We start from the raw sequence: 17,370 nt of genomic DNA on the forward strand, positions 1-17,370 counted from the left end.
ATAGTAAAAGAAAATGTGAATGTTGGGCTACATATTTAGGGCCTTCAAGTAAGCCAATAAATACATTTCTGTTGCTTGGCAGGATCCAAAGTTGTCAAAAAATGAGTACTTGTGCTGATTTTTATTTTATAATACAAAACTTTTGTTAGCAACTTTTTAAAAGGAAGAAGACTATAATTAAACACCCTTTGTTCTAGTTATCATTAATTTTTACATGCATCTTATTGGCAAAGCATGTCTTTGCCTTGCATAAGCTGTAAGAAAAACAAAAACCCTGTTAAATTAATACTTCTAAAAATACTTTAAATGTTGGAAAATATAATTCAAAATCCTACTATTTAGCTTTAAGTGTTTTAAAAAGATCATCAAAGTGAGTGTCTATGTATCAAAACAAAAAAAAGTCAAATAAGCAAGCGGTGCCCTGAGCGTTGCCTTTAACTTTGTTTCATTTGTGTAGTCTGTCCACACATCAATGACACTGAATACCTCTTCCTTTTCACTTTCTTTCATTTTTCAATGGCAGTATGGACATAAATTGAAAAATGCAACATTAAAAAATCCATCACAGAGTTAGAGACTTATTTTTGAAAACATTAACACAGATGACCTCTTAAAAACAAGAAAAAAATAATGAAATCACAAAAAGTAAGTATGACCAAAGAGGAGAGTTACTAGCCCAGCGGTAAAATAAGATGTACTTAGAAGTTTTTACTCCATTGGAGAAAACTACTTACTAAATAACTCATAAATCATGATGAGAATTAGTAACAATTTCCTCTTAGCTGCTGCAGCACTGAAAATATTTGATTTTCACTTAATCTACTTAAACAGAATGTTTTTATTTGAAAAGCTGCACATACCCCCAACTGATGTAAGTTCAAAAAGGACTATTCCCAATTTCTAATATCCCAAAATAATATTAGTGTTGCATCTAAATAAATATTAGCATGATATTTTGGAATTGTGACTACAACCATAATTTTTAAACAAATTGCCTTTTATAAGATAAATTATCTTGTAAATGTAAATTATTTTATAAGTTTTTCAAATTTATTCTTTTCTTTTTAATCAGCAACCTTAAATTAAGGAGACTGGAGTATTAAAAATATTTCCACATAACACCTCTTAGATGCTTTTGACTACAATTAAAGCAAAGCTGGACTTAAATTTTAGGGATAAGTAAAAATTATGAGTTACTTGCAATTTTCAAAGTATTGTAACTGCATATTCCTTCAAATTGTACATTCCAATATTTCACATTAATTTTATAAAACTAATACCAAACTGTATGTACTGGAAGACTTTCTTTGAAATTATGTCATTGTGGGTTTATTCATTTCATCTCTTTGATATAAAAACATCTCAGATATGAACTTCATTGAATCAGGCACATGACTGAACAAAAATACAGCTGCAATATCTTTTAGTCAGAAGAAGTAGAATTTATTGCATAAGAACCAGAGAGCATGACTAGGACATGAAGAATAACAGAAAAGCAAGGCTGACAATCACTGCTACCAGCTCATCCTCTAAGAACCACCTACCACATTTCTCAGTCTGTGTCCCTATGGAGTGGATTAGAAGGCGATAAAACACTACTCTATCTATACAATGTACAGCTGACTAGTTCAGAAGCAAAGTAAACACAAAGTAATAAAAGTAGAATGCCTGTCTTTAAAAGGCAGTTCTTGGTAATGCTTCCCTTTGGCAATTTTTAGGTCTTTACTTTAAATTTAATACTTCAGTGTATAAAGACAAAATTTTGTGTATAGTGAGTGCTCAAAAGAGCTTTTGTGGCAATAGAACACCACTGGAGAATTTATAGAATCTTCTTTAGTCAATTGCAATTCCGATGTTCCACATGGTTACGGCATTTTTATTTCATTAACGCCTAATTTACAAGCACAAACCATTCTCAATGTATCAGAACAGATGTAGGAAATAATTATAATTTAGATTGAAATCTTCATCTCCAAGTCACATATTTTTAACCCATCTATCTTAAGAAAAAATTAAAAAAGCTAATAACTTATTGAAAAGGATTATAAAGAAATAAAAAAGTTACCCAATTTAAATAGAGGTGCCACAATTTAAGTTATTAATTCCTTCCAACTTACCTATTATTGCACAGATGGGCAATACCTGCTGTATTGAGCTGCATGGTTTAGAAGAGGATGTGTGCAACACAGATAACACAATCTGCATCTATTTAAATTTGTTTTTTCATGGAATCTCCCATCGTAGCCCTTGGACATTTAGTTTAATGCTTTGAGAGTTCTTCAAATTTTGTTTTCAACTTTCTAAAGGAAGATTATTTCACTCAATTGACTCAGAATTAAATTTGGCACATATAAAAACACATATAAAAAGGAAACATCTTGCCATTATGAAAATACTAAAGCTTAATGTTTAATATCATTTATTATGACTATCTTCATCAGTTTTAAAAAAAATAGCCAGCCTAGTCAAAAAATTAAGTGTCCACTCCCCCATACAGATTAATTGCTTGAATGAAGAGAGATTAACCATTTGTTCTGCTCCTGAATAGAAATAATCCACATGATTTGGATAGGCTGAATTAATCCTCATTCAACATCAACTTTCAGTTCCACCGTAGTGAGCACATCTCACCATATGTTCCTATTAGCCCTTACCTATCCCAAAATGAATGAAAGCGGATTGTGTATGGTATAAAACATTGAAAAAAAAAGTTTGTCTGAGACCATCTTCTCCCTTAATTTCAATTCATCTATCCATATTTAGATTATTGTATTTTATATTTAGTCCACTTCCTACTCACATTTCTTACTTATTATGTGCTCCAAAATAGGCAGTGTAAGGCTGTTCAAACTGTATTTTGCTTGCTAGGCTTCCTATTATGGTCTGCATGGGATGTTAGGAATATCCTTATGAAACATCTAATGTTAAGCAAGTACATTATATAATATGTATTACTTTCCCATTAAAATATCAACTTCTGACTTCTATATTACATGTAATCATTAAGTGTCTGAAGATGGAGCAGATGAAGAAAAAAACAAACTTTCACTTATTCAAAATCTTAGTAATTTATGATTTAAGATGACACCAAAGAAAGATTTGGAGGGGAGATATACGTAATCATCTTTGAAAAGCTTGTCTCAAGGTAGGCGAGTTTTTTTCTTTATCATTTACATTTTCGTTCATTCAACTTTCTTAGAAGTCTTTCATTATGCATTGTACAGATAGCTCTGAACAAAGGAAACATTTTTAAATGATTGTCCCTACCTTAAGGGAAATTTTTGCAGGTCTCACCCCCAGACTTCAAATATCTGCAACCTAAAAAGAAACAAATCCAAGAGTTATTTACTGTATGTAAAAAGCTGTATCCCTCAAGTAAGCCCAAAGTAAGACTTTGTCCTCTCTCCTAAGCAGAGATATATTTATGGTGGGAAAAAAAAAAAAAAAAAACAACAACAACAACAACAAAAAAAAACAGATGCTATCCAGAGATGTTCCATTTGACTAAGAATAAAATAAATGAGTGAATAATAAATTAATGATAACAGTCATGAGATGAAAAGATCAAGACATGCAACATTAAGTAATCTGAACTTCCCAAATGGGTTTCAGATATGTGGTAGCGGATAATCTACAGTACCAAGTAATTTCTCTTACCATCAAGATTAACCTGACTTTCCACATATCCGTATCATATAAGGGTATTCACTACTGCTTTTTTATTTTAAAATATTTGTTTAGATACATTATACAATGTTAATATTTGAATATTTAAGATATTCAATGGCATTCACTAAATTTCAACTGATTCTCATATAGCAGCAAAAAACGTAATGACTACATAGAACTTTGTAGTTTACAAAGCATTTTCATACATTTTATGATTTTTTTTTTTAAATCATGTTGCTGGTTTTTTGTTTGTTTGTTTGTTTTTTGTCTTTTTGCTATTTCTTGGGCCGCTCCTGCGGCATATGGAGGTTCCCAGGCTAGGGGTCCAATCGGAGCTGCAGCCACCAGCCTACACCAGGGCCACAGCAACTCGGGATCCGAGCCGCGTCTGCAACCTACACCACAGCTCATGGCAACGCCGGATCGTTAACCCACTGAGCAAGGGCAGGGACCGAACCCGCAACCTCATGGTTCCTAGTCGGATTCGTTAACCACTGCGCCACGACGGGAACTCCCATTTTATGATTTGATTTTTATTTATTAAAAAAAAAAGAGTGAACGATTCAGACACTTGGGAAAACAGCTTCGCAAAAATGGATAGCAATCTCTGAGAGGCAACATATGTGTTAAGTCCTAAAACTGCCTCATCTGGACAATATTACCAAGCTGTATCACAGGGAGAGGAAATCCAGTCAGATCCTGGTGGTCTCCTTGAGTTCAGGAGACAGGATTGGAAGCTGGGGAAGTCAAGGTGACTAGAGTTTGCAGGGCGGAGTATTACAGAGGAGAGGCATGCAGACAGAACTGCAGAGAACTTCAGAGAGTCTCTTTGAGTATTCAGCTGAGTAGTGATTAGTTGATGCCTGTGAAGACACTACCACAGCCAGGAAAAGAAACGTGTGAAAGTTAAAAGGGAACAATGCCTTGTGTTCATATAGGGATGAGAATAGTGACTGTTTCTGTCAGCCAGGGTGGAAAACCTCATAATTCAAGGAACATTGATGAGAATGCTAAGAAGGGTTTTACCTCAGTAGGAAAGGAAATTAATCCTAGAAGAAATATAACTCATCTCAGCTAACAAAGGAAAAAACAAGACGTGAAAAGATCAAGTTGTTTCCAACTAACAAAGTCCTGAACAAAGCTGAAGAATATTTATAGGAATTTGTATAGGATTTAAAAATATACAACAACCTGGAGCTCCCATCATGGCTCATAGTTAGCAAACCTGACTAGCATCCATGAGGATGCAGGTTCAATCCCTGGCCTTGCTCAGTGGGTTAAGGATCCGGCGTTGCTTTGAGCTGTGGTGTAGGTCGCAGTCACAGCTCAGATCCTGCATTGCTATGGCTCTGGCATAGGCTGGTGGCCACAGCTCTGACTGGACCCCTAGCCTAGGAACCTCCATATGCCAACTGGTGCAGCCATAAAAATAACACACACACACACACACACACACACACACACACACACACACACACACACAATTGTTTGCAACTAACAATGTCCTGAACAAAGCTCAAGGATATTTATACATATTTATAGGATATATAGCTTAAGGATATGTAATAGACATATACACACACCAATAAGCTTATAAATACCCTGACCACATATAACAGATCAAAGGTGCTCACAAGTAATTTCATTTAACCATTAGGAAAGGAAAAAAAAATCTCACTCTAATTCTGCAGCTTACAAATATCTAATTGATTTGTGAAATAGCAACACACCAAGAAATCCATTCTTTCAAGGAAAATATCCAGTTACACCACTGTCCAAAAAGAATGTGTAATGATATTTCCTAGTTCTAATATTTCTTTCCTCCTTAAATTTTGTTTGCCCAGTTTAACTACTGCAAAGGTGTCACCACAAAAAGAGCACAATTTTATTTTTAAGCATTTATTTAAGAATATATATATGTATATATTTAGGAAATATTAGAAATGTCTCTTCCTGCATCAAAGTGTGGCATAGTGTTGGCAGTGCAAAACAAAGTAGTGAGGAAGAGTTGACAAAAAGAAAAGCACTCAAATTAAAATTTGCAAAGAATGGTAGTATGTATTATAAAATTAACATTAACAAAATTTTCACAGTATGTTTCCATTTTATGATACCAGGGTTTAGGTGACTCACCACAAATTAGTTTGTGTTGATTCTATAATTAACATTGAGGATTAATAATAGTTACTATCTTATTCTTTATAGTCCTAGCAGTCTACTATTTATACTACATTAAATATGTGTTCCTATTTTGCAATTCAGAATATTACATACTTGTAAAAAAATCCATGAATGAAATAAGTAAATACAAAGGATATGAAAAAAAAAATCTATATATATAATGTCATTCAGAGTATTTTCAGTGCCCTAAAATCCTCTGAGTTCCATTAGCTTATCCTTTCCTCCCACTTAACCCTGATAACCACTTCTTTTTTGGGGGGCCACACCTGCAGCATGTGGAAGTTCCCTGGCGAGGGATCAAATCCACACGGCAGAAGCAACCTGAGCTACTACAGTGACAGTAGTAGATCCTTAACCTGCTGTGCCACAAGGGAACCCTCCCACTTATTTTAATTTCCTCTATAGATTTGCCTTTTCCAGAATGTCATATAGTTGAAGTTAGTTATACAGTACAGGCACAGTCTTCTCAGAGTTTTCTGTGTCTTTCTATAGCTTAACACTCATCTCTTTTTAATGCTGAATAATATTGCAGAGTCTAGATGTACCACAGTTTATTTATCCATTCACTACTGACAGATATCTTGGTTGCTTCTAAGCCTTGGTGATCATAAATGAAACTGATATAAGCATTTGTATGCAGGTTTTTGTGTAGGCATACATTTTTAATTCATTAGGGTAGTTACCAAGGAGCAGGATTTCTGGACCATGTAGTTAGAGTATGTTTAGTTTTGAAAAAAAAAAAAAAAATCATCAGCCAAAGTGGGTGTCTGTCTTGCATTCCTATCAGTGATGCATGAGAGTTACTGTTGCTCTATATCCTCATCAGCATTTGTTGTTTTCACTGTAGGCCATTCTACTAGGTATATAGTGGCATCTTATTTTTATTTTATTTTATTTCCTTAATTTTTGGCCATATCTGGGGCATATGGAACTTTCCAGGCCAGGGATTAAACCCAAGCCACAGCGGTGATAATGCTGAATTGCTAACCACTGGGCTACCAGGCAACTCCTCCTATTATTATTTTAATTTGCATTTCCCTGATGGCATAGGCAGTCGAGCATCTTTTTATACACTTAGTGGACATCCTGAATGGATGTCTATTCAGGTGGTTAGCACACTTTCTAGTCAGACTGTTTGTTCTCATATTGTTGAGTTTTAAGAGTTTTTGTGTATTTTGTATAACAGTCTTCTATCAGATGTATTTTTTACAAATATTTTCTCCCATTCTGTGGCTTGTCATCTAAATCTCTCTCTATTGCTGTCACAGAGCAGATCCTTTTAGTTTTAATGAAGTCGAGCTCATGCCTTTTGTGTTTTATCTAAAAAGAAACACCATACCAAAGGTTATATACATTTTCTTCCACATAATTTTCTTTTTTTTCATACTTTTCTAGGAATTTTATGGTTTTCTGTTTTATATTTAGGTCTATAATCAATTTGGAGTTAATTTTTGTGAAAGGTGTAAAGTCTTGTCTAGATTTTTTGTTTGTTTGTTTTGCATGTTCAAATGTTCCAGAACCGTTTGTTGAAAAAACTATCTTTGTTCAGTTTTACTGCCTTTTGTCTTTTGTCCAAGATCAATTAACTATATTTATGTGGGTGTATTTCTGCACTCTCTATCCCATTCCATTGATCAGTTTGTCAATTCTTTTGTCACTATCACACTGTCCTGATTACTGTGGTTTTATACTATATCTTAAAGTCCTGTAACATTAGACCTCCAATTTTGTTCTTTTCCTCAAATATTTTCTTGGCTATTCTGAATCTTTTGCTTCTCCGTATAAACTTAAAAATCAGTAAGTTAAAATAACTTACTGGGATCTTGATTGGGACTGCATTGAAACTATAGATTAATTAAGAACTAACATCTTGAAAATATTAATGGAATATCTATCCATTATTTTTTATTTCAAAAATCTATTTCTTTAAAAACAGCAAGGAATTCCTGCTGTGGCTCAATGGGTTAACTTGATACAAGTTCAATCCCTGGCATCACTCAGTGGGTTAAAGGATCTGGCATTGCTGCAAGCTGTGGCATAGGTCGCAAACAGGCTTGGATCCCACATTGCTGTAGGTGTGGTGTAGGTTGCAGCTCTGACTGAACCCCTAGTCCTAGATCTTCCACATGCCACAGGTGCTGCCCTAAAAAAGCAAAAAAAAAAAAAAAATCAAGTAAATTGATATACATCTAATCAAACTGATAAAATATACTCCCACATAAATGAGTAACTGATTTTCAACAAAGATGCCAAGCCAATTCAATGGAGAAAGAAGTTCTTTCGGAAAACAGAAAGTGAGTCCCCACTGTGGCTCAGCAGGTTAAGAACCTGACTGATATCCTTGAGGAAGTGGGTTTGATCCTGTCTTCACTCAGTAGGTTAAGGATCTGACATTGCTGCAAGCTGCGGCATAGGTCACAGATGCAGCCCAGATCCTGTGTGTTCCTTAGCCAGGAACTTCCATATGCGATGGGTTCGGCCCTAAACAGAGAAAAATAAATAAATAAATAAATAAATAAAATAGATGACAAAAAGTACATCAATTGATACCTCACATAATGTACAAAAATTACTTCAAAATGAATCACAGGCATTAATATAATACTCAAAATTATAAAATTTCTAAAAGATAATACATGAGATAATTTTTGCGACTATGGGTTAGGCCAAATTTTTTTTAACTACTCTGAAAGTACTATATATAAGAAAAAAAACACAATTCAAACTTGATCAAATTTAAGAACTTCTGCTCTTTAAAAGAGACTGTACAGAGAGTAAAAAGACAAAAATAGTTTAGGAGAAAATATATGCAAGCACACAACTGAGAAAGAACCTGTATTCAAAATATATAATGAGGAGTTCCCATTGCGGCTCAGTGGTAACGAACCTGGCTAGTAACCATGAGGATGTGGGTTCAATCCCTGCCTGGCCTCACTCAATGGGTTAAGGACTCAGCAGCATTGCTGCAAGCTGTGGTGTGAGTCGCAGACTTGGCTCGGATCTGGAGTTGCTGTGGCTGTGGCTGGCAGCTGCAGCTCTACTGGACCCCTAGGCTGGGAAATTCCAAATGCTGCAAGAGTGGTCTTAAAAAGCAAAAAAAAAAAAAAAAAAAAAAAAAAAAAGAAGAAGAAGAAAGAAAGAAAAAAGAACTATCAAAATTCAGCAATTTTAGATCTGACTACAAATGGGCACAAAAGACTTTTTTGAGAGATGGGACTGTTTTATATGATTTTGGTGGTAACTGCACAACTGGATGCCTTTGTTTACAATAAATGTGGTATATTTTACTGAACATAAATGGTTCAAATCCAAGCCTTTCCTTTTATTATCAGTGATGCCACAGCAAAGTACCTTATTGACCCTCAACACCAATTGCTACATCCGATAAATGGGAATAGACACTGCGATCTACTAGGAATGAGTGAATTTACAAATATAAAAATTTAGCCCCAACTTTTACGATGTTTATTTCTATTTTCTCTGAATGCAAACCTTGCATACAATCAGACCTTTTCAAACGTCAACTGTGTCTTTGTAATGTGTTTGAGGAAGAGAAAAGAACCCTGATAGCTGGGAGCTAATGTGGCACTGTCAACTAGGCTATTTTCCTGCTAGACATCAGGCAAGGCATTCTGTGCCCAAGATGAATCGAAAAGACAAAACAAAAGCAAATCAAAACAAACGAACTCTGTAATCACGTCTGAACTCAGACAAAAACTAGAATATTGCTCAAATAACAAAACTGACCCTAACATTCCCCTCACCTTGCTAACATTAGTGACAGCTACTTCTGTACCAACTACACCCTTAGGACTGTTTCATGTGTCCTGCTTTTTAACTAAGAATTATTAGGATACCCAATCATACAGTTATCCTGTCTCCCTGAAACCTTTTCCAAATCACCTAACACAAGTTCAATTCTTATCATAAAACCCTTCTAACAGCCTCTTAATAGGCAACTCACAACATTCTCTCTCTTTGCAAGAAGTCAATAAACCCAATATTGACCTCAGAGGTGCCCTTGGGAACACTGGCATCTCACATACATGGTCTCTTTGTTTTGAAATCCATCTGTCACCTCCTACATATGAAATCTGTTTGCCTTCATGTAAAAGCTATTTCGGCAACCTAACTGAGATTTCTACCCCTCCCTTTCCTACCTGCAACCCATACTAGAGACTGCTGAATATTTATTAGTCCAAAAAATTTTCTTCCTTAAAAAAACCACTACTTATCGGATATCCAATTTAACATGTCCATTTTAATATTTAGTGAGTGAAAGACTGTCAGTAGCTATTCTCTCAAGAGACAAGATGCATCCTTTGTGCTGGTGAACCAATTGTAAGCTGTGATATATCTGGGTATTCAGAGATAAAGTGCCAAATGCATACCTGTAAATGGAAAAGCAATTTTCTCTTATGCTTCATATAATAGTGTGTCAAAATTCTCTAATTCCTTTGTTTTGTCTTAAATAAAGAAAGGTTAGGTTGTGAGTAAAAATTCTGTTTTGATAGCTTGAGTCTTTGCAATAACCCCCAAAGGAATTAACAGGAAGCAAAGCTAGTCAAAGCAATGTTTAGAAAATAGAAGTTTGTACCTTGTCATTATATTTCACATTTTCAACCAGACCCCACAATGAGAACACTAGCTTCCTTTTTTTTTAATTCAATAGATACTTTTCATTTGTGCTTCTTAAAAAGTATTTTTAAAATTGTATTTTACATAACATGACACATAAATTGCACACTGTGGAAAGAATTGTCTGCCTCCCTGAATGAAACCATTTTAATCTTGAGAGTTTTATTATCTGTTAAAATCTATTTAAATATAGGCATTCAATTTTACATTACTTGACATTTATGGGGAAGCTATTTTACAGCAGCAGGTTTCTGAATAGACAAGATCACAACAAATATTCATGATTATATGACATGCTAGATTGAAAAATATGGGGAAAGGGGAATCTAAGTATTCTGGGCAGTTCACATATGTGAATATATCTAATAAAATTCTGGATCAGAGGTCTACTAATACATTACATGTGTTTGACAACAACAATTATTACACATATAAAACCAGTCTACCTATTTTCATTTACCATATTACAATATTAATTGAAACTATACTGTTTTGAATACTGGATAAATATTTAATAGTAAAACTGAAGAACAGAGACATGTATTTGTAATGGTGGAATATTGTTCATGTTTAAATCTGTATTTTTTTAAGAAGAAAATAATGGCAAATTTGCAGGTTGAATCATCTATAAAGACAATAAATTTTACTATAATTATTCATTATGATCTATCCATGGGCTAGAAGATATCTCAGCTTTTACTTCAATGATATAAAAATACCAACCATGGGAAGAGTTTTAGATATGGAAAGAGACAATATTTTAATTTTACTTTTTTTTTCTTTTGGTAACACTCAAATTGCCAGCTTGAATAAGAGTTTAAAGAAATTGAGAGAATGAGCTTCTACAACTAGGCCTTTCTACAATTTGCCTCAATGAATCTCATGTATGACAATTCAAACTGGATTTTTTTTATGAACAAGAAAGGAAACAAATCACCACAAGATTTTAAATTACACAGAAGAATCTGCATGAAACTTCTATCCATCAAATGGCCACTGAAAAATGAGGTAATTACCTAAAATAATTTGCATGTTAAGAGCTAATACAATATTACAAAGTAAAGTCCAGTTGTGAAAGCAATGCATAATTTCCTGATTAATGTCTCATGCACAATATTCCTCCATGCTCTGTCAGAGCCTAAATAACAATATGCCCAATCAATCAAAAAAAAAAAAAAAGATAACTCAGACAAGAAATGAGTTCAGCTGTAATAAATCATGATGTGGACTCAGCGAATTTTAGAATTATGACAACTAATCACAGGATATTGTGTTCTTAAGGCAATACATTCAGATTTTAATTGGTCTAATTACAGATTTTTACTAACTCAAGATAAGTGTGTGAAGGCTTTTTTTTTAAGTTTCTAAAATGTCATCTATTAAATTATTGAAGAAAACGTCACATTAAAATACCAAGTTTGTGTCTCCTGTTTCTGCCAAAAGTTACAAGAACGATATTTAGTCAGGAAGACTGAGAATGTCAGTGGAGCAATATGACCAAATTTCCTTAGACAGATTATAAAACAGTTTCCTTCTCAGTGCAAAGTGGAAGCATTTCTTCTAAAAGAATCTCCTCTGTCAGCCAAAGGCAGGTGTGAGCCTAAACAAAGGAGAAGCAGGTGAGTCAAAGCTGTACCAATAGATACAAGGATCTTAACTGGGCTCTGATCTGAATCACTTAACAAATTCAAAAAGGCTTTCCTTTCACTCTTCTGCTATTCTGTTCCTGTATAAATGGAGAAACTCTTTAACACAGTAAGGCTATTTATGGAACTTATTTAGAGGCAGAGCAGAGGAAGAAAAGCCAAGGTGCTTTTCCTTTTTGTCAGGGATGGGGAAATGAGGAAAGGGGGGCCAAGAAAGTGTGCTCATGGTTACTCTGACCCAGCCTGAATACTGACTTTCCTTTCCTTCCTATGAGGGAAGCATTAATATATGGCAAGTGAAGAAAGTGAGTCTGGCGGTCAGACAGGCTGTTCTGTCTGGGCCCTACTACTTCCTGACTGTGACCTTAGACAAGTTACTTAACCTCTTTCAAGACTGATCTTTAACCTGAAAACTGATGATAGTAATGTAACACACCCCATGGGTGGGGGAGTTGTGACTAATGACCAGCATGATTCACTAGTACTATTAGGAGACTAGTGACTAGTATCAATCACTCAGTCCAGTGACTGGATATACAACACAGGACTTTTTACCAGTGCTGTTATTAAGTCACTTATGGAGTTCCTGTTATGGTTCAGTGGAAACAAATCTGACTAGAATCGATGAGGATGCAGGTTTGGTCTCTGGCCTCGCTCAGTGGGTTAAGGATCCGGTGTTACTCTAAGCTGTGGTGTAGGTTGCAGATGTGGCCTGGACCTGGTGTGGTTGTGGCTGTGGCACATAGCTCCATTTTGACCTCTAGCCTGGAAACCTCTATATGCCTCAGATGTGGCCCTAAAAAGACCAAAAAAAAAAAAAAAATTAAGTCACTTATTTAACCTCATACCCATTCCTCATTTCTAAGATGGTGATAATAACAATAGCCATCAGATATATTTACTGTGAGAATTACATGAATGAATAAACCTAAATTTCTTACAATAGTACTTGATATATAATAAGACCTCGAAATGTTAATAAATTAATCACTGGTAGCCACTAGTCTCATGCAACCAAATTCCAAATTAATTAAAATTAAGTAAAATTTGAAATGTCACATGAATCACATTTAAACTGCTTAACAGCACATGTGGCTAGTTCTTATATTAAAGGATACAGATTAGAATATTTGAGTTGTTTCAGAAAATTCTATTGGATAGTGATAATATATATGTACACTTGAAGAAAGATTTCTTGGGAAAAATGACCATTCATCTTGTCAGCCTGTGAGTGGGATGGAGAGGATGGAATGAAGGATAGGCAGTTTATGGAAGATGATCAATTTGCACTTTACGTAACTTCATATTGTTTCAGGTTCTTTTAGGTGTGTGCTTTTTTTTTTTTACATTTAGGCATATAATAGGAAAGTTTTTAAAACTATGCAATAACGATTATGAATACGTTAACTTTACATCAAACTGACTCTAGTTAATAAGGAATGAATTATTCAAACTACCAACTCAACAGCAATGTGCCATGTAGATTTCACTTGAGGCAACAACTCAGTTTTCAAAAATATGCCTTTGAGTGATATCCCAATGTAACAAAACTTTCCAGAGGTATGGTAGTCTAAATTCTTTCAATTATGGTGACTAAGACATTTCAAAATGTGTCAGGCTTGAAACAGTCTCACAGATTCATATAACTGTCATGCAATTCTCAGCAGCTATAGACTATTTATTAACAAATAGTATCAGTAATGAAAAGCAATCATATCACTAATTTCTCAAGTAACAATCACTTTCTTAATTTCAAAACTCTGGCTATTTTTTTCCCATTCTCATCTGGATTTCCTGGGAATGTTTGATATTAATAACTATAATTTTGGAAATATAAGTGACTCTAAATCTTGTTATACAACTCTCTCCCTGTTGTATACTCTTCTTTCTCAGGTGAACATGTGGCTTGCTAGTATTCTATCACAGTTCAACCAGCATTCTGCTTCAAATTTAATGCTAACATTTATTTATTTATTTAAAAAATTTATTACTCAAATGAATTTATCACATCTATAGTTGTATAATGATCATAACAATCTAACTTTTTATATAATTTTAAATGTTCTTTTGACTGCTCTACTCTGTTCTCATATTTCAGATATCGTCTAAATACTGATTATGTCATGTTCTATACCTGCAGTGCCAATTTTTCCGTTAAATCTCAGGCTTTGATTTTGTGTTATTTTCTGCATGCCTCATAGACCCAAACACAGATTTTCATAAAGAACATTCAACTAATCTTTTTTTCTTCCTAGAGCTTCATTTACAAAAGAAACACCCACACATGCACAGGTTTTTCTTTTGTTTTCTTATCACTAATAAACACTTGATAATCTTTGAAATTTATCTGTTTTATATTCTTTCCATTAAGTCACTAAATCATGCTCATTCTGCTTCCTGTTGTATAGAATATACACTCACCCTTCCCTCCAGATGCCTACTTCTCCTGGTTGTATTTAATCTTTCAGAAATCTTCCATCTGAACTGCTACAATAACAGTAACTCAACTGACCTATTACCCCCTGCCCCCAAATGCTACCAATACCCTTTTTTCTGAAACATTTTTTAATTACTTAAAGTTTTTTAATGATTCTCACCACTTACGGGGACTTTCACAAGCACTTTTGCATGGGTGAGAGGCACATTTTCATGGCTGTTGCTTACATCAGTTCAATTTTTGTACCAATACTGTCATGTCCCTGGCTGTGTCAAACTATCTGTTGTTCCTAATAAGTGTTATGCTTTATCTTCCCTCCAATATCCACTGTATATGTTCTGTGCTTTACCTGAAATCTTGCCAGTCTTTCGTTTTTCCTTGAAAAAACTCATAGTATTTTAAGACTCAAAAGCCACATTTCATTTTTTGGTATACTTTTCTCATACTTTTTTTCACCTTCCTCTTCCATGCAGAACTCAGGTTCTGATGTCACCTAGTACTCCTATACTAATGCGTTATAAAGGTAAATTTTTTACCTGTTCAGAGAGATGAGATCTCTAAAAGTTTTACTCTTAGCATAGTGTCTGTAATGGGTAGGTGTTAAATGTCATGCATCAAAGTCCCTCAATAATATTTATTTAATAAATCATTATCTATAGAATAATTGATAATGTAAAATGTGGTTGTAAAATGCTATGAATAAAAAGACTGGGGATTGCAAGAGTACTGAAAATTAAAAGGTGGTATTCAGAGGTGCAATTAAAATAGAAGTTTCATCATTCCCTCTTCTGTGAAACAGCATCTTCACTTGGCTTGAAGCACACCCTACTCTCATGGATTTCCTCTTGTCTTATTGTCTTTTCTTTCTTATTCTACTTTGTAGATTCCTCCTTATATTTGCCTCCTTCAATACTGGAATACCTCAAGCCTAAGATTGTGCTCTTGATCTAGCTGAACACCCATAAAGATGTCATGTAATCCCATTGCTTTCAGTATCTTTGCTATGAGAAAGACTTAGTTTGGAGACTTGTGTGACATGCCGAACTTTAAATTCAACTGCCCACTCTCAATGTAATACTGTCAAATTTCATGTTAGAAATCAAGGTCCGCATCTTCCCCACCAAAATGTGCTCTACATCCTAGAAACTTACAATTCTATCCTTTCAATTATTTAAGGAAATCTTGTGAAATACATCCTCAGAAAATGTGCAGAACCTGACCCTGCCCCAAGACCTCCACTGCTGTAATACTGTCCAAGATATCATTCTTTCTCACTCTAATTTGTGTAGAAGCACTTGAAACTGTCTCGTTATGCTCTTCCACCTCTGCTCTCTTCAATCTAGTCTCAATACAGAAGCCAAAATAATTCTGATAAAATATAGGTCAAATCATCTCGCTCTTTGCTCATTACATTCTGGTGGCTTTTCAATTCGCCTACAGTAAAAACCAACACCTTCATGTTGGCCTATAAGATTCTTAAAGATCCCAGTTACATAGTTGACCTTATCTTTACCTTTTCTTCATCCATTCATTTCTAGCTTTCTGGCCTCCTTGCTATTCTCTGAATGGATGATTGACAAAGCATGTACCTAGATCCAGGCATCTGTACTGTCTGCTCTCTCTGTTCAACAAACTCATCTCTCAGACACCAGTATGACTCACTTTATTTCTCTCACCTTCTTCAGTGTTCACCACATTATTTAAAGTGGAAATCACCATCACAGTTCCTGTCCCCCCTTTTTTAAAAGTAATGATCATGTAACATAGTGTACATTTGATTATTAACGTTTGCTTATTTTATTTCTCAATTTTTGTAGAAAGGTAAATCTATAAGATAGGTATTTTTTTTTTTTTTACTGGTGTACCCCAATGCCCAGAAAGCTGCTTGACACATGGTCATCAGTAAATATTTTCTGAATCAATGAATGACTCTAATAAGTAATTTGAGAAATAAAACTAATGGATAGGTGAAGAAGTGGAAAATATAGCAAAAAGAATGAGTACATACCTAAAAAAGAAATAAGTACATTATTAGGGGAAACAAAATAAGAAATGCTTCCCAGTGGGTGGTCCAATAAAACTTGGAGACTACTGAAAAATAAAAATAACTATTTCAATTTTTATAAAGTAGATAATATTGCTGAACAGTAACTTAATAGTTTCCCTTATAGTTGACCTCTCAGACGCTTCAAAATGTTATACATAAAGTGAAACACAGCAGACAGTATTTCCATAAACTATTTGACCACATAAACCATTTCTGATCTTATAAAACTAGAGAGTCATAGAATGACTTTCAGGAAATGCTGAGGAGAAAGGGATACTGTATATGAGCTATAATTCTGTCTCAGTAGAGTAAGATAAAAATGTGATAAATGAGCCTAGAAAACTAGAAAGCTAGTAAGATGTTCATTAATGGTGAGTAATAACTTGAATAGTCATGAAGAGACAGGGGCTCTGTGGATAATTATCAGTAATATACAATAAGATGGAATCATATTGCCTGAAAAAATAAGACTTCTGAAGTTTAATAAAAATATATAGTGTAAGACTTTTTCACTGCCTCTGTTATATCAAGAATAATAACATTTCTTATTTCTACAGAAATATAATTTATCCCTATACTTTAAATGTAGGGATAAATACAATTTACCTACTATACTTATCTTTAAATACAATGTATCTACTACACTTGTACTTCTACAACTCTTCCATCCTAGAGGTCATAAGAATTTCTAGAAAAGATAAACCTGTCAAAATTATGGAAGACTGTAGCATGACATAACAATAAGAGCTAAA

The 17,370-nt window shown here is 34.3% G+C and overlaps 1 protein-coding gene across 1 annotated transcript in view; it reads right to left on the reverse strand.

Annotated features, from left to right (window-relative positions):
- Positions 1–17,370, reverse strand: part of TENM2 (teneurin transmembrane protein 2) — a 3,459,878-nt gene that overhangs the window by 3,096,230 nt on the left and 346,278 nt on the right. The window contains 1 exon segment of the mRNA XM_021076712.1: positions 3,268–3,318. The gene's annotated coding sequence lies outside the window, so the exon portion shown is untranslated.

Source organism: Sus scrofa, chromosome 16, assembly GCF_000003025.6.
Source record: "Sus scrofa isolate TJ Tabasco breed Duroc chromosome 16, Sscrofa11.1, whole genome shotgun sequence".
Classification (NCBI taxonomy): Eukaryota; Metazoa; Chordata; class Mammalia; order Artiodactyla; family Suidae; genus Sus; species Sus scrofa.